This window comes from Mustela lutreola, chromosome 13 (genome assembly GCF_030435805.1).
Source record: "Mustela lutreola isolate mMusLut2 chromosome 13, mMusLut2.pri, whole genome shotgun sequence".
Classification (NCBI taxonomy): domain Eukaryota; kingdom Metazoa; phylum Chordata; class Mammalia; order Carnivora; family Mustelidae; genus Mustela; species Mustela lutreola.
Window position 1 is genome coordinate 62,920,966 of NC_081302.1, and position 25,938 is coordinate 62,946,903.

A 25,938-nucleotide genomic window follows, 5' to 3' on the forward strand; every position below is an offset into this window, starting at 1 on the left:
CCAAAGTAAAGAGAACAGAATTTCAGAAAGGAGAGTATGTTTCTTTAAAAGTTACTAAAACATCAGATAAAGTGGAGACTGAAGAGAAACCATTAGACTTGAGAAAGTCATTGTTGACTTTTATAGGTTCTTATTAAAGGAATATTAGAGACAGAGAAATAAGGTAAATTAGATCATCAGGGATTTTAGTCAATTGAAGGCAGAAAATATAAACTTCACTGTTGCACTAAAAAAGGGGATGGGATGGTAGCTCAAAGGACCAAAGAGAACCTTTATTTTAAGGTAAAGGAAAAACCCAAAATGTTTTTAAGTAAAGAGCAGAGAAAAACTGAAGGCATGAGAGACATAGGGTGGGTCTTAGGATCAGGACAGACAGGGTCAAGAGCATAGCTGGGACATTGGGATGTATAAGAAAGGGCACTGACTTCTTCAAGATCAGAAATAATGACAAGAATATGAACAATGCCTAGCACAGTGCCCAGTGCAATTATTAATTTTATGTGTCAACTTGACTGGGTCCTGGGGTGCCCAGATACTTGGTCAAAGGTTATTCTGGGTATATCTGTGAGGGTGTTTTTGGATGATACTAACATTCAAATGGGGAGACTAAGTAAAGCAGATGGCCCTCCCTAAAGTAGGTGGGCCTCTTCCAGTGGAAGACATGACTAGAACAGACTTACCCTCCCATGACTAAAAGGGCACTCTTCCTGCCTGACTGTCCAACTGAGACTTTGGTCCTTTCCCACTGAAACATTTGCTCTTCTTGGGTCTTGAGCTTGCCATCTTCTGGACTAGAACTATACCAGCAGCTCTCTCAAGGTCTCCAGTTTGGTGGCTGAAGATTTCAGGACTTCTCAGCCTCCATAATTATGTGAGCCAATTCTTTATTCTGTCTCTGTCTTTGTCTCTCCATTTCTCCCCACACCCCGTCCTGCTTTTGTTGGTCCTTTTTCTCTGGAGAACCCTAACATGCATAGTACTAAATGTTTAGTGTGTATATGCTGGAAGACAGAATCAATTATAGAGAAATGTAGAGGTGAAGAGGATGGATGGTGAGGGAGTTATGGGAAGTGGATGGTCACCAAATCTGACCAGTGAGACCCAGAGCTAAGCTGAATGCCCCAGAGAAATCCCTTTGGTGTTAATAGGGAACAGTATGGACAAGCAAGCAGGTCATCTGGGCTCTTAACGGGCAAAGATCCTGGCTGGCAAGTGAGAGACCTCTTACAGATTGAAGAAGCATTCCTGTACATGGTCAGAACTCACAGTCAGGAAGGTGATGTGAATAGGCAAAGAACAAATGTTCTTGGGATCAAGGAAATGGGAAGAAAACAAAAGTTTCATTGCCTACCTGCACCAGCCACTCTGCTAGAGCTCCCCATGATCATTTAACCTCTAAACAAACCTGCCAGCTAAGTGTTCTTACTTTTTCAGAGAAGGAATTAGGAGACCAAGAAATATTAATGAACCAAGTACAAAGTCACAAAGCAGGAGAAAACGAGAACCTGGATCTGAATTCGGAGGCGTAATTTTGGGCAAGTCTGGCGGGAGTTTTCGTTGACCCATCCGTGGGAAATGGTACTTAGGGACAGAGCTCCAATCCCTGTGAAGACCAGAGGAACTGGGTTAACCAGCAGGAAACCAGGATGGAGACTCAGGCACAGGGGGAAATGACAAGGAGATAATCAACCAAATCTCTTAAGAGGGAGGAATTTGCTCATAAGAACAAGGAGGTTGGGGTGCCTGGGGGGCTCAGTCAGTTAAGTGTCTGCCTTTGGCTTAGGTCATGATCCCAGAGTTGGGCTCCCTGATCAGTGGGGAGTCTGCTTCTTCCTCTGCCTTTGCTCTTCCTACCACTTGTCCTCTCTCTTAATCTCTATCAAATAAATAAAATCTTAAAAAAAAAAAAAAGAACAAGATGGAAAGGATAAAGGGGTGAGAGCTTCTAAGATATTAGTGAGAATGTCATTTTAATATTCAGTTCACTGGTCTCCAAAGACCCATGTTCTAAAACAGTGAATAAAATATCTTAACATCTTATTATGCAATATCTATCATTGATGATGGGCACATAGGAAGTCTCATGACATCTACTTAATTTGCAGATTAAATGATGCTCCTTGTTCCGTCTTTAAAACATGCCCACAGCATGGTATATGCTCAGAAGTAGTAGAATTCCCTTTAATATAATTGTGAACTTCTGCTCTCCCTGCAAGTTCCACACTTGGGTAGTTGCCTTCTTCCCTCAAACCCCTCTACACCAGTTGAACTTGTCATTGTAGTCACATTAATTAATTAAATATTATGTAAGCCAGGGGAATATAAACAAGTCACTGACGAAATGGCCGTCAAATTAGATGTAAGCAAGAAAACTTGCAAAAGCACAGAAAAAAGTAAAAATTTATAAGTATTGTCACTTCAAAAGATCGACAAAGGAAATGTAGTTCAGGTTAAAATAAAAAGGTTAAGGTATGTAGCATCATTTCTTCTTTTCTGTGCTTCCATTGACTCTTGCAGTGCACCAGCATGTTGGATGTTGGATGAGAATGCTTTTACTCTACTCTGTTTTGTATTTATATAGCACCTTTGTTCATTTTTTCTAAAAAAGCACAGCTCTAGAAAAGCAAAATAACTGTGTTCTTTCAGTGACCATTCAGCACTTTGACGTGAAACCTCAGTACAAAGTATAATACTACCTATCATGCGGGTAGTCCTCTAAGTCTTGGTGATTATATGACTCCTACATGTTCTATTTTGCACTGTGAACCCTTATGCCTCGCTACTATTCAGAAGATTACTGGGAATTATGCATTTGGGGGCCAGATCGTTTTTGTTGCTTTACTATAGGCCAACATGTACAGCATCTTAATAGTTCTGCCCATAAAGAATCTTAGAAATAATCTAGCACAATTCTGTTGTACTAAAGACAAGTAAACCAAGGACTAGGGTTAAAGACACTTGCCCAGGGTAAAACAATTATTAAAATAAAATTACAGGACATGTTTAAATAGCCCCTTACTTTGTATCTTCCCCATGATATACAGCACTTTTAATCTGAAGCTCTAAAAGCACCTTCAGAAGAGATCATTAATGATTCTGATACCTATGCATCCAATTATTATCCTATTTTCCACCAACTGGGTTACCTCCTCTCAGACACTGGAAGGTCAGCATTTTCTTTGCAGATGAAATCAGTTGAGGGTTGCATTCACCCATAAATAAGAAACCTGAAACACAAAGGTTATTTTTAACACATATACCAATGGTAGACTGCTCAGGCCGGCCTCATTTGTCCACTCTGAGGTTTATAATGTCATTAAGAACATGAGGCTTTCTGTGTGTTCTTGCTCAGCCAATCTTAATGTGTGCTTGTCAACTGGTAATTAGCTATTTCACCTCAAGTATTGTAGGTTTGCATTGGCAGAAGTAATGGGAAGAAGAAAAGAAAGCACGTCCGCTAAGCTGGACTTGCTTTAAAAAGAGATTTTCTGGCACCACTCCTAATAATTTCCTCTTAGATCTGATTGGTCAGCTGTGTTACTTGGCCCCTCTTATCTGCATAGCAGGCTGCCCTTCGTGTTGGGAGGGCAACCAGCAGTCCTATCACTGCAGGACCATTGCCAAAATTAAGAAGAAGGTATGTGTGGTACTTAGCATGTGCCTGGCATCTAGTAGATGCTGGAAAACTGGTGGCTCTTATTTTGTTAGAAAAAAATGAAACTAGAGGGGACATCTCCAAATTTTCTCCATTGTAATTATGAAGAAGTGCTTTTAGACTTGTAAAGAATCTAGTATGGTAATAAAATAATTTTTAGTAGAAAAACAAGTTTTTTACTAAGCTTCCATTGGACACTAAAATAGTGGTTAAATAAATAAATTAAGAGAAATATTGGTATGGCAACTTTTAAAAACTCATTTGATTGGGGTGCCTGGATGGCTCAGTGGGTTAACCCTCTGCCTTCGGCTCAGGTCATGATCTCAGGGTCATGGGCCCGAGCCCCACATCAGGCTCTCTGCTCAGCAGGGAGCTTGTTTCCCCCTCTCTCTCTGCCTGCCTCTCTGCCTCTTGTGACACCTCTCTTTCTCTCTCTCTCTCTCTGTTAAATAGATAAATAAAATCTTTAAAAAAAAACTCATTTGATTAACCAGATCATCATTTTAGACGGGGTCAACAGTTTTTAATGTTCACTGTGGTCTCAAAAATTTAAATATAAATGACACTATTTCTCTTTGCATTTTATGAGTTAGAAAACATTACTATGCTTAATTATCACTAAAAGTAGTTTTTATCACAACTGAAGCATGCTCAAATTAGTGACATGTTGAGAAAATCTCTGTGAAACCATTTAAACTTGACAACGAATACCCATTTGTATTTTTCATGAACTGGTTAGTAAAGACATTGACCTTCAAAAGATGCAACTGTGGGGATCACTGGGTTTCTGATTTCAGTTGCAAAATATCTAGTTTGCAATGAACATTGCCATTAGAATGGTAACACCAGAAGTTTTAAGTGAGGTACTTGATTGTGAAGCAACAATAAGAAAAAAAAAAAAAAAGACAAATACATAGTTTATAAGAAAACTAACCATTTTAACATAAAAAATAAAAAATATTAGCAGACTTTCATAGATATAAAAATACCTAGAACTAACATCTGCCTCACAAATATGATACATCATGTAGGCACCAGTCAATCCCATGATAAAACAAAAAGCTCAAACACAATCCATTATTGTGTTATACTGAACTATGACTATTACGATGTAAATTGTTTTGAAATGAGTAGGCAAAAAAAAAAAAATAGTTCATATAAACCTCTGTCTAAATTTTTTTTTAAATGAACTAAACATAAAAAGGGTTTGTGGGGGTGTATAATAAAAGGAAAGCAATCCACCCTTTTTAAAAGTCTATATAGGGATCATTATGCTTAGGGCTTTCCAAATACTTGTATTTCATAATCTTCTTTTTTTTTTTTTTTAAAGATTTTATTTATTTATTTGACAGAGAGAAATCACAAGTAGATGGAGAGGCAGGCAGAGAGAGAGACGGAAGCAGGCTCTCTGCTGAGCAGAGAGCCCGATGCGGGACTCAATCCCAGGACTCTGAGATCATGACCTGAGCCGAAGGCAGCGGCTTAACCCACTGAGCCACCCAGGCGCCCCATTGTATTTCATAATCTTTACAACAACTTTGAGTAGTTAATACTCCAGGAAGGGGAATCCTGTGGGAAGGAGGCATCAGAGAGACCCTTAGTGTCCCAAACAGGGACTGAAGAGCTACAGTTCAAAGGTGGAGCGGGGCGCCTGGGTGGCTCAGTGGGTTAAGCCGCTGCCTTTAGCTCAGGTCATGATCTCAGGGTCCTGGGATCGAGTCCCACGTCGGGCTCTCTGCTCAGCAGGGAGCCTGCTTCCTCCTCTCTCTCTCTGCCTGCCTCTCTGCCTACTTGTGATCTCTCTCTGTCAAATAAATAAATAAAAAATCTTTAAAAAAAAAAAAAAAAAGGTGGAGCCAACTCCACAGCTGTATTGATTCCTCTATTCCATGCCCTGACCACTCAGTTGTCCCCTGCATATGACTTGGCCTCTCTGTCGTCTATGGACCAATTTTGTGACTCTTGATGTCAATGGACATATGATGATTTTAATTTTCAAACCTGTGAAATGTAATTTTGGTTCAGGAGTCTTCCTCAAAATATAACCCAAGACAATACAAAAATGTAGTATAAAGAAATGAATAATTAAATGAATTCAGCCAATTTATGCAGTTTAAGCCCAAACTGCCCTTGATTATAAGGTTTGTCTTTTTTCCTCTATTATTACCCAAATACTTGACTTGGTTATCCAGTTAACTTTATGTACACATTCATGTACATATATCTGCAAATTGTAGTTTTTAACTACCATAATTCTCCCAGGGAGCATGTTACCTACTTCAAAAGAAATTTTGACCTTTTTCTTGCATATTTTCCCCTTTGCTTGGATCTGTCCATCATCTGTAGTTAAGCCTGTAGTATATAAGTCTTTCTCTCTCCTTATTTCATGTAACCTAACTCCCCCTCTCCCAACTGCATGCCAGAACCCTCATCCCCAGTCCAAGCTAGCATATATCCTACTCTTACCTGTACTGCTGACTGACTACAGCATCCTCTTTTCATTAGCAATATTCTCACTGTTGGAAGTCAGTCTCAGCTGCAAAAGAGAATTTGTTTAGGCGTAACGGCATCAATATTGAAAAGATATTTTCAATATCTTTTGAAAAGAACCAAAATCAAATGCAAGTCTCTCTTTAATCCGTCAGATCTTTAAAGATTAAAAAATGAAGTTCAAGTGTACTTCATTTTTCTCACTAATGCATCCAACAAGATCCTTTTATGCTTTAAGGAGTACCATTTTCCCTTTCATAAAGAATTCTCAAATCTATTAGCTGCTCAGATCTGATAGTTTGCTCCTTTCTGCAGATCAGGCTAAGCAAACTCCCATGGCAGCAAGCCACCAGGAATTCCAGTTACACAAGATTGCCATATTGCTTCACAAAAAGGGCCTATTCCTTTTAACCATCCCTAACCCTCATTCGAGGAAAGGGCAAAAGTTAAGTAAAAATGTCTAGCATGGTAGATTTAAAAAAAAAAAAAACATTTTTATTTATTTTTGTATTTGATAGAGATTACAAGTAGGCAGAGAGTCAGGCAGAGAGAGAGGCGGAAGCAGGCTCCCTGCTGAGTAGAGAGCCCCATGCCGGATAGATCCTAGGACTCTGAGATCTTGACCTGAGCCAAAAGCAGAGGCTTTAACCCACTAAGCCAACCAGGCACCCCTGGCATGGTAGATTTTTTTAATGAAATAAAAAGTGTATACTCATATTATGTATAAGCTACATTTTAAAGTATGTCCTGCCTTCGTTTCTTGGGTATAAAACTATTTCAAGGCAATTTCAATAAACCAGATTTCAAGAAACTCCTAAAACATTTTTTGGGAGTTGCTTTCATTTTGCCTGAATTTTAATGTGTATTTCAACCACATTGCTATACCAGAGAATATAGGTTTGGCTGTCATTTCATTGCTGTCAAAGGGAAATTCTTATTTTAAACCTCTACATCATCATTAAATCATTCTAATAATAAAAGGCCTAAATTTTAAGTCCTGGGGGACATCAAAGTATCTCATTTACTATGTTGTTGAAGCTCATGCAGCAATTTGCAAAACTGATATGTAATAGACAAGGAGGGAAGAACAAAACTGGACACAGTTACCTGGTTGTTGACAGTACAAGATTATAAAATATTTTGTTTAAAGCTGGTGGACCATTTTAATAAGTGAACCAAGAAAGGGTGGGGGAGCTCCTGGATGTATCTATTTTAGGACACATCTTACCATTGACCCCTTTTCCTCCTTAAATAAATGTATTCCTCCTCATACATAGCTCAGAGCATTGTTACAATACCTTGGGAAAGCAGTCATTTTAAAATGGAGTTAGAAGTCCACATTGCAGCCTTGAAATGTGGTTGAGTTGTATGATGACCTTGGAGACTTAGCACCAATTGTGCGAAGTGTCGTAAGGTGGACCTAGCATAGCTTAGAAAATACAAAACCCCAGAATTCTTTTTTATTCTGCTAAGTATTTTTACTTGTTATGGTCTCCTTGAGCAAGTGCTGGCATTGGTAAAAGGGCAATGGGCATTTGCCTAATGGTCTGAAGTTTGATAGCCAAAAATAAACATAAGGGGAAAAAAATCATGACTTTCAGATGCATGACCTTGAGACTTGGCCCAGGCTGAATTTAAGTTTACCTTTGCACTATTAAAAAAAAAAGTTTGCTAGGCAAATGAGTAAACGGTAGACCTTATCTTACTTAATAATGAATGTCAAAGTAGCCAAGATCATTGGGGCTCAAACTTGTTTATTCACAAATAATGAGAACATTGCAAACACATATAAAAATTACCTAATTTTCATAACCTGATGCTTTTCTTTTACCTATGATTTGTGTTCGTGTATTTTCAAGGTTACAAAAGTTTTTAAAAGTTACAAACTTACAAAAACCTTGTGACACTTTTAGAAAAGTTGTGATTATATAGGTGAAAGAGAGAGAGGAGGTATGTGTCTATTTATTTTGATAATTAAAATCAGTTGACAATTCTCAACTGGAGATTGTTAACTGGGAAATATTAGGAAATGTATGAGAGCACTTTTGGTTTCTCAGTGACGGAAGGGCAATGCCCAGCAGAGAGATACCAGCATTCAGTGCCAGGAGCTAATACAAAACATCCTGCTAAGTGTGGGACTGCCTGAACCACCAAGAAATGTCAGTGGCACTGTCACCCTTGAGAAACACAAGGGACCAAGCCATTACAAGTAAATGAAGTGTTTGTTGCGAGGAAGTTCAGAGGCAGAAGAGTCTATGGGGCTCTGTGTGGACTGTGGAACCTCATATCTAGGGCTCAAATCCAATTTTCAACTGTATGACCATGGCCATGTTAATTAAATGGTGGAAGACTCAATTGCCCCACCTGTAAAATGGGCATATTAGTAATAACTGCCTCACAGAATGTCATTGTAAGGATTAAGCAAGTAAAAATTTATAAAGTGCTTGGCATATGGTAAATTCTCAATATTGGCTACTGCTATTGCAAATTTTACATTAACTGGAGTGGATGAGAGAATGCATAAATATATTCTTTAAAACCTGAGGCTTCTAAATTTAAAAATCCCAGTCTGGAATCCATTACGTGTCCGAAGATATTTCTTGATGATGACAGCCATCATGTAAGCATGCTTTAAGTCATTAAATATATTCAGCTGAAGCAGGAGAAGAAGGTTGAGTGGGAGCAGGAAGCTTTCCTTGGTTAAAGAAAATTTGTGTGGGCTGCGAAAAAGGAAAATGTAACATGGACCCTTTATAGGGTGAAGGGATGCAGAGGAGATCTGAGCAAATTATAATAGCAAGTTTGCACAGTGGTGAGCACAGCCTACGAGATGCAACCGAGGAGAGATTATTGCTAACCCAAGACGGTGAGGAAAAACCAAGTCCAGATGACAATCAAGTTGGAGAACATTTGCGGAACACTCTGCACTTGCAAGGGGTATGTAAGCCTTGAGCCTATCAGTGCCTACTGGGAACATTCTGAATAGTTAAATGCTTCTTTCTCTAAGAGAGGAGGCTCCCCACTCTGCAGTGAAATCGTGGATTTGTTGTTTGCACACAGACGGCCTTGTTTGTGTAACACTTGTTTCTAACTATAATTCAGTCTTTGGAAACCCGTAAGGGATAAGCCAATGAAAACCAGTTTTACTTCTATTAAGAATTTAAAAAAAAAAAAAAGAAAGAAAGAATTTAAAAACCCAAAAGTAAATCTTGAATTAATCTTAGCGTTTTATATATTTAAAAAAAAAACAACTGAATCCAAACAAGAATGCGGTTAGCGCCTGTGGGAAGAATTGGATTGCTCATCACAGGTGGCTGGGACGCATTTTTCGTAAGTACAAATTAAGCTGCCTGAAGTAAAAGGAACGGAAAAGACAAAAGCCTACCAGTCGCCCTTCCAATTTTTTAAAGTTCTGTCAACTGTCAGATGTCTTACGTGATGATTCAAATGATCAAATGCTTTCATCACAAATAGATTTTAATAATATCACCATTAGTAGACATCCAAAGATAGCAGTGAGAGTACTATGTTGATTCATTCTCCTTCAAAGACTGAGTCAGAAAGGACAAAATCTAGTGAACTGAATATGACGACAGCTATCCTATTCCGCCAGCTGTCTCTCTTGGCCCCTCTCACCCACCAAACCTTTGCATCGCTCACGATTCAATATCTTCCATTATATTCTTTAGCTATACACTTGCATCGGGCACACACAATTTCTGGACACGTTCTTAAAGTCATCTTACTGGCTCTGTGGGGAATGTTTCTCAAACCTCTGTCTCCAGCATTGGCCTCTTTTTCACACACCAGTCATCGTGTTTCCAAGAACTCTGAGAAATACCACTTAAGTACAAAAACTCTATCCTAACACATACATGTTTCCTTCTTACACCCCACATCCAATCAACAAATCTGGTCTATTTTCAAAATATATCCAGAGTCTGATTCCTTCTCTTTGCCTCTGACCTGGCCCACACTGCCATCAACTCTCCCCGGATTATTGTAGCCTCCTCTCTGGTATCCAGGCTTCCACCTGTCTCCCTGATACACCTTACGGTTCTGAACACAGCAGCCACAGTGGTGCTTTTAAAATGAAAGCCGTGGGCGCCTGGGTGGCTCAGTGGGTTAAGCCGCTGCCTTCGGCTCAGGTCATGATCTCAGGGTCCTGGGATCGAGTCCCGCATCGGGCTCTCTGCTCAGTGGGGAGCCTGCTTCCTCCTCTCTCTCTGCCTGCCTCTCTGCCTACTTGTGATCTCTCTCGGTCAAATAAATAAATAAAATCTTAAAAAAAAAAAAATGAAAGCCGCATCCTAACTCAGCTCTGCACAAAACCCTCCAGGGGCATCCCATTTCCTGCAGCATTAAAGCTATAAATTTCTTAGATCTGTAAGGTCTTACCTACCCGATGAGACCTTGACCTTGTCTCTTCCTCTGGCTAGAATGCTCACCCCCATACACCTGCATGACGCATCTCCTCTCCTTGAGGTCTTTACCTAAATACTTCTCGGTGACAACTTTTCTGATGCCTTGAGTGCCCCTTCCTCACTTTACTGTTCTCAGCAACATTTATCATTGGCATGAACAGCAGTTTATTTATTTAGTTTATTTTATGTCCCTCCACACTGGAAACTGTGATGACAAGGACCTTTGTTTTGTTCATTGATGAGTCCCCAGTGTTCGTTGATGGGTCCCCAGAACAAGGCCTAGCACACAAACATTATTAAATGAGTATTTCTTGAATGAATCAAAAAATCTCCAACTCTTTTAAAACCAGCTTCTAATAAGGACTACCCTGTTTTTCCTAAAAGTCCACAGTTTTCTCCTGCTAAAAATCCATCTGGACTCAAAATTCTGCAATTATCTTTGTCATCTGACTAGTTGCTAAATTCTTTCGATCCCACAATGTTATTGGACTCTGTCCCCTCCTTTTCATTTCTGCCACTACCACTCTCATTAATGACAGTAGCAGTTGGAATTAGAGGACTTGGATTTGAATTCCATCTCCATCAGTCCCCAGTTATAAGATTTGGGCACGTTCATTTGGGGTGGGGTGGGGTGGGAGAGAACGTCTCAGCTCTTCATTGGTCAAGTCATACCTACTTTATAGGGTGCTTATGAGTATTAAAGAAGATAATGTATCTAAAGCATGTATTTGTACCATATGATCTCACTTATCTGCGGAATTCAGGAACCAAAACTGATGAACATATGGGAAGGGGAGAAAAGAGAGAGAGTTGGAAGCAAACCATAAGAGACTCTTAACGACAGGGGATGGGCTAGATGGGGGATGGGAATTAAGAAGGTACTTGTCGTGATGAGTCCTGGGTGATGTACGTAAGTGATGAATCACTGACTTCTACTCATGAAACCAATATTACACTGTATGTTAACTGATTAGAATCTAAATAAAAATTTGGCTGAAAAGAAAGAAAGCAAGCATATATTTGTGCCTGACCCATAGTAAGGAATTCATCTATTCCCTTGTGCCTCATCCACGGCAATAGACTTCTAACTCATATCCCTTCTCCTTGTCTGATTCCTTTTTAATATTTCATATCATTACTACCAAAAATATTTCCTGTAAGTATTGCTTTGATCATGCTACTCAACATGTTACTTGACAACTTTCAGAATCTTCTTATGGATAAAGGAAATTATAATTTGAGTGCCTACTGTGCCTCAGATACCATTATACATGTTTCATAATTTGATAATTTAATAAAGCCAAAGCAATTCATCCACCATTCAAAGCTTACCCACATCTGCCTCTCTTCTTAGCCATTGCTGTTAATTTTATGTGTCAGCTTGGCTAGCACAGTACCCAGATATTTGGTAAGTACCAGTCTAGATGGCTCTCCCTCTTCCTCCTCCTCCCTCCCTCCCTCCACACACACATCCTATTGGTTCTCTTCTCTGGGAAATCTCAGTACACTAGCCATATGAAGACCTATCAAGACTTGTCCTATATGGTCAATTTCCTCCCTAATATGTCACGACTCTAGTCAGAAATAGCTAATTTTTTAACTATAGGTTCCTTGAATTTTTCAAAACCCCTTCTTATTGCAGCTATCTTTTTTTGTAACAATTTCCTTACAAGGAAGCATGCTAGTCCACTTCCGCCACTGGGTTACCTAGTGAAAGTTACTTAACATCTCTGAGCCTCTATTACTTCATGGTAAAAATAAGGATAGTAATTTTCTTACTGAATTGCTGTATAGGAAATGCATTGCTCATTGTGAAATACATAGCATAGAGTGAAAATTGTATTTAATTCACTAATCTCCAGAAGCTTGTGTGGAAATGAGCCATATTATATGTCCTGGCAGGCTCAGGAATGAAGACAGAACTGATCATCTCAGAGTATAACTAATCTGTGGTTCTGAGATTAAGCACACAAGGTGGTAAGTGTGTAACGCAGACCTACAGCCAAAAGATCAATTCAAGACAAAGATGACTGACAAGGCTGAGTACTCAAGTTCTGGGGCACCCACCCACTCTGGAAAGTGTAAGCAATCACCAGTATTTCAAATAGAGAAATGCTCAGCTCGGGGAGTTCCAACTATTTTCCTTTAGCAAGTAAACCCCAGAATTTTAGCAGGGCCTTATACAGGCCCTTGGAATTGCTTCCATCGTGTAGATTCCCTTACATGTGAGTGTTCTGGAGTCTTGGGGTGGGGACAGAGCAATGTATGCAACTTGCGGGTTGTAACTTTAAAGGGAAAGAGTATGTTTTGCTCCCCTTTTTTTCTATGTTTTTGCTAATTGGAGTTAAACATCTTGGGTCGTAATGACAAGGACCATATTCTAGGATTGCAGAGCGATAAGAGTAAAAGTCTGGGGGGTGGGTCTTGGGTGGCTCAGTTGGTTAAGCATCTGCCTTCCACTCAGGTCATAATCCCAGGGTCCCGGGACCCAACCCCATGTCAGGCTCCCTGCTTAGCGGGGCATCTGCTTTCTCTCTCTGCCTACTACCCCCACACACACAACCCAGCTCATGCTCTTGTTCTCTCTCTCTCTCTCTCTTTCTCTCAAATAAATAAAATCTTTTAAGAAAAAGAGAGAGTAAAATCCTGGGTCTTGGTCATTGTAAAGCTACCACAGTGACCTTGAACTGCCTGAACTTATACTTTAATATTGTTTGGTGTTGGGATAGCCAAACTAATATATAGCAGATTATAGGAAATTTTGTTAATCAAACAGTAAGATTTTTCAGATATAGCTTAGGTACAAAGGACATATTAAACCTATACACCCTATCTGTGCTTTCCCTGGGAGCTGCCAGTCTTGGCTCCAAGTTGTGGCCTGAACACTACTCCCTTACCTGATGGCCACAACTGCTGAGCACTGCCGCAGTCCAAGCTGTCGGGACTGAACACCCTTCTGTGTTTTGCTACAGGGCTGTGAGAGCCACTTCCAGACTTCTTGACCCTCTCTTAGGTAACTTGATTATGTGTTGGCCTGTAGTCACAGTCCTTAGCTTCGTTCCTAAAATTCCCTTCTGGATTCCAATGGAAAATAAGAACTGGAGACTTAGACTTCAGAGACCAGTGTAATGAACGAGGAACAACCTGTCTAGCCCTAGAAGCCATTAAGATCATCACTGAGCACTTTGCAGGTCTTTGTCCAGTGAGTATGACCTTTAGCCTGAGACCAGCACTAAAGAAATTCGCTATACAAAAATGGAGAACTCCTTAATCATTATATATCTTCAAACTCATTCTGGGTTCTAAATACACTTTGCAGATTTTCTCCATACTGTAATAACTCCAAAACTGATAAATATATTCTATTTTTGAATCTCATTTTTTGAATTTTTTCCTATGATAAAATATCCACACCATAAATATACTATTTTGGCCATTTTAAAGTGTACAGTTCAGTGGCATTAACTACGTTGTCACCACTGTGCCACTATCACCACTCTCCTTCATCACAAACTCACATGCTGTCAGTAGTAGACTCTAATTTCCCATTACTCCCTCCTCCCAACCCTTGGTAACCACTCTTCTACTTTCTGTCTCTATGAATTTGCCTATTCCAGGTACTACATATAAATATGAGGCACAGAGGCATACAATACTTGTCCTTTAGTGACTGGTTTTATTTCACTTAGTGTAATGTCTTCTAGGTTTACCCATACTGTAGCATGTGCCAGAATTTCATTCCCTTGTAATGCTGAATAATAGTCCATTGCACGTATATACCACATTTTGTCCATTCATTGATCCGTTGATGGATACTTGGATTCCTTCCATATTTTGGCTGCATAGAAACCTTGTAGCCATGAACATGGGTGTAAGAACATCTATTCAAATCTCTACTTTCAATTTTTTTAGGTATATACCCAAAAGTGGATTATATGATAATTCTATATTTGATTTTTTTAAGAACTTTGTGCTATTTTCCACAGTGTCTGCACCATTTACCTTCCCAACAACAATAAATAAAGATTTTAATATCTCTACAACCATGCCAATATTTATTATCTTCTGCTTTTATTTCCCTTTATGATAGCTCTCCTAACAGGTGTGAAGTGGCAACTGTCTCTCATTTTTAATGGTCTCAATTAATTACAATTTTAGAAGCTCCTACCAGTCAGTGCTAGTGTGAATCTTCTAGCATTGACTATATTCTTTGCTAAAGTGCTTAATGGAGGAACTAGATATGGAATGGACTTGTCTGCTAGTTGTCACACCTCATTCCTCAAAAGCTCTTTCCCCAATTTTCAACCAAACTACTTCTGCCTCTCATTTCTTCAGTTTCACATAGTGCATGCCTGAGTAAGACTTTGCTTAATAAGAGCTCCTCAGCTTAAAAGAAAAGTTTGAAAACTTTTGGCCTGCTCCATATTTTCTAAGGTTCAAAGAGCTTAAGTGACTTTTCCAAGGTCTTTCAGCCAGGTATTGCCGGAGGGAAGATTTGAACAGAAATGTATCCAATGAGACAGAGAATATGCCTGGTAACCATCATGGTAGATAGGCATCCTTTTTTTTTTTTTTTTTTTTTCAAATTAACATATAATGTATTACTTGTTTCAGGGATACAGGTCTGTGAATCATAAGTCTTACACAATTCACAGCACTCACCACAGCACATAACCTCCCCAATGTCCATAACCCAGCCGCCTCACCCCTCCCACCCCACACCCCAGCAACCCTCAGTTTCTTTCCTAAGAATAAGAGTCGCTTATGGTTTTTCTCCCTCCCTGGTCCCATCTTGTTTCATTTTCTCCTTCCCTTCCCCCCACAACCCCCCACTCTGCCTTTCGAATTCCTCATATCAGAGAGATCATATGATAATTGTCTTTCTCTAATTGACTGACTTTGCTCAGCGTAATACCATCTAGTTCCATCCACGTCATTGAAAATGGCAGGATTTTGTGGGGGGTTTTTTATGGCTGCATAGTATTCCATTGTATATATACACACCACATCTTCTTTTTTTTTTTAAGATTTTTATTTATTTATTTGAGAGACAGTGAGAGAGAGTATGAGAGGCGAGAAGTTCAGAGGGAGAAGCAGACTCCCCATGGAGCTGGGAGCCTAATGTGGGACTCGATCCTGGGACTCTGGGACCGTGACCTGAGCCAAAGGCGGTTGCTTAACCAACTGAGCCACCCAGGTGCCCCACACCACATCTTCTTTATCCATTCATCTGTTGATGGACATCTAAGTTTTTTTCATAGTTTGGCTATTGTGGACATCACTGCTAAAAACATTTGGGTGCACATGCCCCTTCAGATCACCACTTTTGTATCTTTAGGACAAATACCCAGTAGTGTGACTGCTGGATCATAGGGTAGCTCTAGAGACGCTTTTCAACTTTTTGAGGAACCTCCATACTGTTTTCCAGAGTGGCTGCACCAGCTTGCATTCCCTACCAACAGTGTAGGAGGGTTCCTCTTTCTCCGCATCCTTGCCAACATCTGTCGTTTGTAGGCATCTTTTCAATTATGCATTCACTTCTTCAACATACATTACACACACAATTTAACTGCAAAACAGAATTCACTTACAAAATAGACCAGCCTTTCTCTCCCATGCATCTGACAAGAAGAGTGGTAGGGGAGCAGGGGAATGAAACATGCTCTGCTGAATACTCACATCATCTTAGTAGACAAGAGACCAGTGACAGCAGCAAAACTTCATCCCTTCTAAGAGGATGACATGTGAGACACAGTTATGTTGGAGAAGTAGGGGCATAGTCACCTGTTTCTAAAGAAGAAATGGATCACAGTTAAAATTTAAAAATAGTTACAGAATTAAAAATATTTCTGTGGGGGCGCCTGGGTGGCTCAGTGGGTTGGGCCGCGGCCTTCAGCTCAGGTCATGGTCTCGGGGTCCTGGGATCGAGTCCCGCATCGGGCTCTCTGCTTGGCAGGGAGCCTGCTTCCTCCTCTCTCTCTCTGCCTGCCTCTCTGCCTGCTTGTGATCTCTGTCTGTCAAATAAATAAATAAAATCTTTAAAAAAAATATTTCTGTGAAATATACTGCATTAACATCATAGTGATATAAAGTGAAAGAAGGTGGCATTGCCCATGCTTAGAAGAAGCTCATGATATAAGGGGCTAAGATAAGTGTCCACATTCCACCAGCAGGGTAATACAAATACTTGAAGGACCTGGGTCAGATAACAGTGCTGAAAGTCTTTTCAGAGATTTACAAAACAGAAAGATCATATTTGGCTGGGGCCAATCCAGAACGGCTTTGTAAAGAACTTTGTAAAGAAGTAAAGGATGTAAAGGAAGAAGGCCGTGGCATGTGTTCTGAAAGATGCGGGGGTGTTCAGTAGGTAAAAGGGGACTCGACGGAGGGAAGGTCAATTCAAGCAGGAGAAAGGATGTGCAAGGACACTTACGAGGACAATTGCAAATCATATTCTAGGACGTTGACTTAAGGTGGAGCGTGGGCTCTCTGTAGGGTAGTTGCAGGTAGCGCCATCTAAAAAGATGTGTTGGGAACATGTTGAAGAAATCACCTGTATAGCAGGCTGCAGAACTTATGGTCTACTAACCAGAAAGGTAAGAAGTCATCAAAAACTTATCAGAACACTGGGATTTAGGGACAAGTTATACAGACTAGCGGTTTCTCCGTGCCTCAGGCTGTCACAAGCAAAATGAAGGGGATGTGCTACAGGCACTGCTTTTGGAAGATTTCCCTCCCTTCAGATGTCCTATTTCAGAAAGGATAAGGGCAAAAATTATGGCTGAATCAATGAGGCAACTTGGAGCAAGAAGCTTTAATATTTGTGCATTGGAATGGGTACAGAATGGATTGGAGCTAAGGTTACATTTAGGAATTTATTACAACAGCTTAAGCAAAAAGTAAAGGCCCAGGACTGGGACAATCATGAGACTGCCCACATACTAGAAAAGCACACTGGCAGAAGGTATAGGACTTTGCAACCAATAGAAGGGAGGAAGAAGGAGGAGGAGGAGGAGCTGGAAGAGGAAAAGGAGGAGGCAACGAAGAGGAGGAAGAAGGAGAAGGAGGAGGAGGAGGAGGAGAAGAAGAAGAAGAAGAAGGGAAAGAAGAAAGAAGAAGAAGAAGAGAAAGAAGAGGAGAAAGAAGCAGAGAAGGGGGAAGATGAGAAAGGCAGTGAGGAGGAGGAGAAGGACCAGGACGAGGAAGAGAGGGGCGAAGGGAGGGGGAGGAGGAGAAAAGAACAGCACAGAAAAGCATGACTGAGGATAAGATAAGTAAGCACAACTGAGCTTGGAGTAATTGGAAATTGGGAGGGTGATGGTCCTATTAACAGAAATACTGTAAGTTAGGAGGAGGAACCAGTTTGGAGCTGTGTAGTGAGCCTATTGATTTTATAGTATCGTGGCCATCTGGGTCAAGTTATCCATCAGGCAGTTGAATTAGCTTGAAGCTGGGGCTACATTCCTAGGAACTCTGTCCAGTGGTGAGAATTAAATTCAGAGGTAAAAGACAGAGGCAGCAGGAACTCCAGAGGGAGTCGTAGGGTAAAGCCTTGGGAGATAGTCATGCTTCAGAAAAACCTAGAGAAGAGGAGGCATGATTAGGTTGATTAGAAGGGTCAGCAGAAGAAGATCCTATAGTGCTTTGGAAATCCAGGGGTGCAGATAATATATATTGGCTCCTCCAGGTACACTCCCCATCCCTCTCCATTCTGCTTTCAGCCCCAGGCTGTCCCTGTATGGCTCCATGTCTTCGGCTTCAGGATGAGTTTAGTCAAAGGGGAGTCTGGGAGGAGAACCAACGGAGGGGGAACAGGGAGAAGTTGCGTTGGGGTGGCTCTGACCCTTATCCAAAGGTCACTCTTGGCTCCTTTCAAGCACCTGCTATGCATGATTCTTTCTCCTTACAGGTTCCATAACTTTCCCCCTTTAGGACCAAGAACGGTAACAGCCCAGCTTCTGCCATATTTGAATTAATACTATTTATATGATTCTCTTAACTCTGCCTGCACTTTTATAATAGTTCCTTATAAATTTTCCTAAGTTATCTTAATTTGAGTGTTCTGCATTTCTCTTGTTGGGACCCTGATTGATGTATCTGCTGAACCCTAATTCAAACAGTAAGTATTGACTAGCAGTATGCCTGGGAACACCAAGGTTGTCCTAGCCTCAGTCAATCGCTCTTTTTATTTATACTGGAATCAACAGCAAAACTTAATTTCAGCCATAATTCTACCTCGTTCTTGGACTCCTACCCACACCCTGCTTGCAATTGAGTAAAAGGAACCTTTGGTAATCAAACTAAGCTAGGCCTAAAACCAACACCATGCTTTTTGACAAAGATGCTGATCTATGCATGAAGAAATTGAGCACACCCATAGATAAGAGAATAGCATCCCTGATTCTTGATCCTTTTCAGATGGGCACAACCAGCAGTCTTGGCCGAATGCTGTAAGTTACAGAAGAATCCCTTCTCCTTGGCCATGTGAAAGAAATCCTTAGTGCTGCCCAGAGGTCACTGGACATCCATGTTGGTGGTCCAGCTTCTCGGGTGCCTCTCAACTTTCAGAACCATACCTTACTCTGGTTTTCGAGCTTAAAGAAGACTTCCAGGACAAAAATACCCAACCCCAGATATCTAACCAAACCAAGCCTGGGAGCCCATGGAGCCAAAGACAAGATGAGTGATCTTTTTCAGTGAAAATACTTTAGTGACGGGAATTATAGAGGGAAACTCCTGTAATCCTGGGACAAGGAGGGGCATGGTGAGATTGCTTATGTTTCTGATCCTTGGCCCTTCCCTGCAGAATCTCTAAGGACAGGGTTCTGTGGCCTTGGCAAGGATAAGCTTTAGGTTTCAGGAGAGAAAGAAGTAGTCTTTGATAGTCAAGGAAGCATGTCTAAGTGGTGAGTAAGTACAGGGGCTGAGGTTTCAAGAGCAGCTGGGCTGGGAATATGGAGCTGTTCCTCATCTTATTATCACATAGAGACAGACTTCTGAGTATTTCTTTGGTCACTGGTCAGACCTGTAGTACGGCTTTCCGGATGGCGAGAAAACGCTAAGAATGAGCCATCTCAGAGACGGCCAAGCTCTTGAGCATGGCAGGGCCTGGGGGAAAGGGGGAGCAGATTTCTGATGAATGACAGGTCCTGCTGTCAGGATTCTGCAGCTAGAGTCATAAGGCTGGCAGATGCTGCTAAAAAAGCAAGTACCTTCCATTCAAGGCAGTGCTCCTAGCATTTCACAGCCAAAGGAAGGATATACTCTGGGGAGAGCCGTCCGTGTGGCTTAGTGCTGGAGATGGGAGCGGCTTGGCACGTAAACCTTGACCCCTCATCTTAAAGAGGAAGCTATGGGGAAGGAATTCTGCACTGTGAAATAGATTTCTGGGGTTGCTTATATCATCTTTAGGCTTGGGGTTCCCATAATTACTGGTAATCCAAGTCTCACCTTGAGGTTTTAGGAGTGAGAATGTTATCCTAGCCATTGGCAGTTTGATGGTGATTTTTAAGTTAATTCTTCTATGCATTTAGTACCTTCAACAGAAATGCACGCCACGACTTGCTATAAATAATCCTGATCAGGATAATCAAAAGCTGTAACCACGTGACTTCCTATTTCCCTTTCGCTTTGATGTATATCTACTATGTTCTCTGAGATACAGCTACTCCTATTTTTTACTCCTAATTCCTTGACACCGAATCTTCCTAAACTGTATGCATCATTTTCCCTTTTTCCTGAACTACACGCATGTTAAAAATCTTTCTTATAAGTGGAGAAATTTATAGCAAACAGCAAATGCTGCATCTATTCAAGGTATTGGAGAAATCCTGAAGGATTCGAAGCAAGTGCGTTTAGCTACATTGAGCAGCAAAAACACAATGATAATCCCGAGGAAGAAGAGGGAAAAGCATGACTGGGAAAATATAGAGTGCAATAACAGGACGGTCTCGAAATGATAGCTCTGTGATATGAATGTGATATAAAATTCATTTTTAATAATCAAAGGTCTCATTTGCATAAGTACTTATTAAGTATCAGACACTGTTCTGAGCGCATCGCATAAACCATCTGATTTAATTCTCACATCAGCACTCCGAGGTAGGCACAGCCATTATTCAGATTTGCTGCATGGTGACACCGTGCCCAAGTCAAGTAGATCAAGTATTCAAATTTAGGGGCCACCTTGGAGGCTGATTACTCTTATGCCCACATGAAAAAGATGGCACTTTCAAATTAGAGAAGGGGTGTGTGTGTGTGTGTGTGTGTGTGTGTGTGTATAGTTGGCTTTCTTAGAAATGGACACTTTACAAAGATGTGTGTAGAGCTTAGGGAAAATGCCCAGAGCTAGAAGCCGGGGAGTGATCACCCCTACACCCAAAATGACAGGAGGAGAAGTTGGTGAAACTCTAAAGCAGAGAGAATCATGTTATTCTGTAGGGAGACATCGTCAGCCACATGCTAGGACATGCAGGAGCTAATTGTTAGCATCTCTTCCCCACTCTTTATTATATGGTATCACATTGGCAGCCATCGAGGTTGTGGTGATAATCCTACACCACAGAAATCAGCAAATACTAGGAACAAGAACTCTCCCTCCTCCTCCTCCTTCTTTTCAGAGAGCCTGTTGTTAAACATTTATAAGCACACTGTTGGATACAGAGAACCTGAGGCAATCTCTTAATGTGGGAGCTGAGAAAACTCACACATAGACCTTGCTTTCAAGGTGGAAAGAAGACCCAACTCAGTAGGAAGCCAGAGAACACTGGAGCCTCTTGATCCATCCTGTTCAAAGCATCCTCTGGGGGAGACAGCAGGTGGAGGAGGGGGGAGAGGGAATACCTTCCTGTCCATCCTTATCACCCCTGATTTCTCACAGCAATGGAGGTAACGCTGGCTGACAACTGGAAAGAGTGAGTTTTCCAGTAGGGCTAGGATATTCGTTCATTTTTCAGTTTGTTTTTATTTCTTATTCCTTTAAACAATAGAAACTGAATAAGTTGTTTTTTATGTATCTTTATTTTTATTTACGTATCATATACATATATGATATATAATATATAATGATAAATATGATCTTCATTATTATATTATTTAATTTTTTAAAAGATTTTATTTATTTATTTGACAGAGATCACAAGTAGGCAGAGAAGCAGGCAGAGAGAGAGGGGGAAGCAGGCTCCCTGCTGAGCAGAGAGCCTGATGTGGGCTCCATCCCAGGACCCTGGGACTATGACCTGAGCCGAAGGCAGAGGCTTTAACCCACTGAGCCACCCAGGCGCCCCCATATATTATTTAATTTATTAGAAATTTATAAGATTTATCAGAAAATCAAGAAAGAACCTAAAGAATGAGGCTCACAAAGGGCAGAACCAGGCAGGTCTGGATAATCTAAGTGGTAGGAAGTAATCAATGATCCCTTCAAAGCATCTCTGTTTAAATAAAACCCATTCCATTTAACAGTCCTTAAGTGACCTTGCTCAAGATGAACTGTCTCAGAATAAAATTTGATTGGCTAACTTCAGTCAGTGATTACTCTTGGCAAAAAGAAGACGGGGTTCCTTGACTGACAGTCTCACAGAGACTCTCAAAATAAGGAGCCAGTAATCTCCAATAAGGAATTCAGAGTGCTCTTGAGAACAGGAGGGTGAATGGGTGCTGGAAGCCAAGAAACAGCAAATGTCTACTACCATCTGGGACATGACCTTGCTGCAGGGCCCTTTTTGACTTGGGGGGGGGGGGGACAGGGACCATTAATATGGAAGTAATTGAGAATTAATTGTTCTTTAAAAGTCTCCGGGCATAATGTCAATAGTTCAGAAGGTAACGCTATTTGACATTAACAGAGCTCACACTGAAAAAATCACAGGTATGTAAATAAATGTTGGAATGAAAATAAATAGGAAATTGAAAGAAAAGCTGAGATGTGCTGATGCTTAAAGAAGATCACATGTTACTGTTTTGCCAAATCTGATGAACAGATAAGTGTGTTCCAGCAGCATACAGAATAAGTGGAAATTTACATTACAGCTAATCATGGAGCCAGGTGGTGAGAAGAATGTGTCTGTAGGGGACTTTGTGGTCCACTTCAGCTGTAAATGAGTGAAGAGAAAATGCTTGACCTTCCTGTCTGTGGCCCCTGACCTACATGGTCCTTTTACTCTTCTCTCTACTTCTCTAAACTCCGAGGCCCTTCAGGACCCAACCATACACGTCCTTTCTCTCAGAGCCCTTCGCGGACCAGCTCAATCCAGCCCAATCCATAAAGAAATACCGCTTCTTGTCCCATGCACGTGGCACTTCCCAAATGTCCCCTTAGGTTGTCACACAGCTCCTGACATGCGTACCCTGACCTTCACCTGGGGTCCAGGAATAATGAAGGCAGGATCTGTGTGATGACAAGAGGTTGGCTGTTGGAGGTTTAATGTGACCTTTATAAAACTCAGTCTTTCTTCCTTTTTCTAGTTCCTCATCCACCTAAACCTTGAAAATAGGGACTGTAACCAGGATTTGTCCCTCCTCTCTCTTTTTTTTTTTTCTATACTACAATGTTCTGGAGTGAATTAATGAAAGGATACATGTAAAAGCCAACACAAGACTTACACCTGGATGTTTTCATTTTGTCTGATGTTCATTGCCCTATCAGTCAAGATGTCCCAAGCACATAGGAAGATTCTTTCAATGGTTACTAATGTTGGTAGTATTGTCTCATCCTGCCTGTTTTCCCTCAATGATCTCATCTATTTGGGCAGTTTCAGCTGTGGTCTTTAAAGGGATGACTCTCCATCTGCCTCCAGCCAGCTCACCTCCCAAACCCAGGCCCATATTTCCAACTGGATGTTCTTTTTTTTTTTTTCTATTTGTCAGATAGAGATTACAACCAGGCAGAGAGGCAAGCAGGGGCGGGGAGTGGGGAGAGGAGCAGGCTCTCTGCGGAGCAGAGAGCCCGATGTGGGGCTTGATCCCAAGGCCCTGGGATCATGATCATGACCTGAGCAAAAGGCAGAGGCTTTAACCCACTGAGCCACCCAGGTGCCCCCCCACCAACTGGATGTTCTGTAGACATCAGACTCAATAGGTCCTGAATTTAACCCTACCTTCCATACAGACCTCTTGTTACTGAAGCCATTGACCACAGTCCGAACTGGGAGAGATACCACTTATGCCTGAAATCCCAGAAACGTTTAGGTTCCAGCATCTCCCTGTCACTGTCTCCCACCCAGGATTCTGTTTGAGTCTACCAGTGTGTTCGTAAGATTCCATTTTTTTCTGCAGCCCCATGTCGGACCTTCATTAAGTCTCAACTTAAATCTTGCAAGAACATCCCGACTAGTCCCTCTATCTCCACCCACCACCCCAGCCCACGCTCTATGCTGTCACTAGAGTTCTGTTCTTAAAGATACTGGTAAGGTTGTATCAAACCCCAGAACCCTCTACACACACCAAAGCTTCTAATCCCTTGCTCTTGCATATGAACAATTCAAGCTGCCCACAATATATATCCTCATCTCCTTTACAATCCCCAAACCTGAAGCCTCCCCCTCACGCCATTTCCCATTCCCAGAATATGCCCTCCACTGTCACACAATGAACCTTGCTAAGCTGTTTCCTTTGTCTCAAATAGTCTTGCTACTCAGCCCAGGGTCTTCTTAATCTAGCATCTTCCAAGACACTTAACCAATTTTAATAGTTAAAATTAATCTTTTCTTCAAGTAATAGCTACTATTATGGAGAGCTGAATATGTGCTGGGGATTTAAGTCCATTATCATGTTTAATCCTCACCACTCTCAAGCAAGTTAGGGATTATGGGCCCATGATTCCTTATCCAAAGCCTTGAGGCCCACTATGCTTCCAAGTTCAGAATGTCTTGTTTTTTGGAAAGCTGTTGGTGGTTGGGTCTATTTACTTGACTGTTATAAATAATATATAATAGCTTATGAACAAGACCTTACTAAGAAAATAAATGGCTCAAACTAATTTGGATCAGGAAAGTAATTTGGATAAGGATAAGAGCCCTCATTTTGCTGGATGTTGTGCTTTCTTTTTCTTTCTTTACTTTCACTTCCTTCTGCGACTTACCACAACCTTTACTCAGCACTTCCTATCAAAATCACAGGCCTCCTGCTATTGCAGTGAAAAGCCTTTCTTCATTTTTCCAGCCTATTTTACAATTAATTCATCATTTTCTCCAGCAAAACAAAAATCATCTAGCATATAGATGCTAGATAATTATTCCCTTCTTCTCTCACAAAAATAGTTTATGACAATTAATCCTAGTCTTTAGAAATTCAATGCAAACATCACAAATTCATTTGCTTTACTCTTTTAGGGGTCTGGATACAGAAGAGACCAAGAATGTAGAGCCTGGCAAGGGACCCCGAAGACCAGCCAGTATGTATGCCCTGGCTCTACCCAGGTATCTGTTGTCCTTGAAGAGACTAAGGAGTCAAGTTCACACAGCTGGTTAGTGACACAATACTAGCTAGATCCCAACTGTCCCCACTCTCACCTCTCCACCTCCATCCCCAAGCAACCACTGATCCACTTTCTGTCACTATAGATTATTTTCCTAGAATTTGATAAAAATGGAATCACATGGTATTTTTTGAATCTGGTTTCTTCCACTCAACATGAATTTTGAGATTCATGAATCTACATTGTTGTATGTACTGGAAGAGTGTTCTTTCTTATTGTTGAGTAGTATTTTATTTTAAAGATATATTGCAATATATTTATCTGTTCTTCTGCGGATGGATGTTTGGATTATTTCCAGGTTTTGACTATTATGAATAAAACTGCTATGAACATCCTTGTATATGGCTGTTTGGGAATATATATTTTTCATTTCCCTTGGGTAGATACTTATGAGTAGGTTTGATGGGTCATAGGATAGGTATATATTTTATTTTGTGAGAAATCACATTTGCCTCACATCTCTACCTAAAATTGGGGTTGTCAGCTGTATTACCCAGGGTTCTTCAGAGAAACAGAACCAATAGTCTATAAAAAGAGATTTATTATAAGGAATTGGCTTATGTGATTATGGAAGCTGAGAAGTCCCATGATCTGCCATCTGCAAGCGGGAGACCCAGGAAAGCTGATGGTGTAATTCAATCTGAGTCTGAAGGCCTGAGAATCAAGAGAGCTGATGACATAAATACTAGTACAGGGCGGGAGAAGATGAGATGAGATGTCGCAGCAGAAAAAAAGAGGCAGAAAAATGGGGGGGTGGTATTCCTCCTTCCCCCACCTTTTGTTCTACTTAAGCCTTTAACAGATTAGATGATGGCCACCCACTCTGAGGAGAGCCTTATACTTCACAGAATCCATCAGTTTCAAATATTAATCTCATCTGGAAACATCCTTAC

At 40.9% G+C, this 25,938-nt stretch overlaps 2 long non-coding RNA genes across 2 annotated transcripts in view; one reads left to right on the plus strand and one right to left on the minus strand.

The window, feature by feature from the left end:
• The window catches only part of LOC131813483 (uncharacterized), a 34,345-nt gene extending 8,960 nt beyond the window's left edge, over positions 1-25,385 (plus strand). The window contains exon 2 of the long non-coding RNA XR_009346842.1: positions 24,900-25,385. This is a non-coding gene — a long non-coding RNA (uncharacterized LOC131813483). The remainder of the gene's footprint in view (positions 1-24,899) is intronic.
• LOC131813485 (uncharacterized) lies at positions 2,657-16,359 on the minus strand. The gene is made up of 3 exons (XR_009346843.1): positions 16,249-16,359; positions 6,122-6,191; positions 2,657-3,227 (listed from the first exon to the last, which is right to left on the minus strand). It is a non-coding gene; the product is annotated as an uncharacterized LOC131813485 (long non-coding RNA).
• Positions 25,386-25,938: the final 553 nt, after the last annotated feature.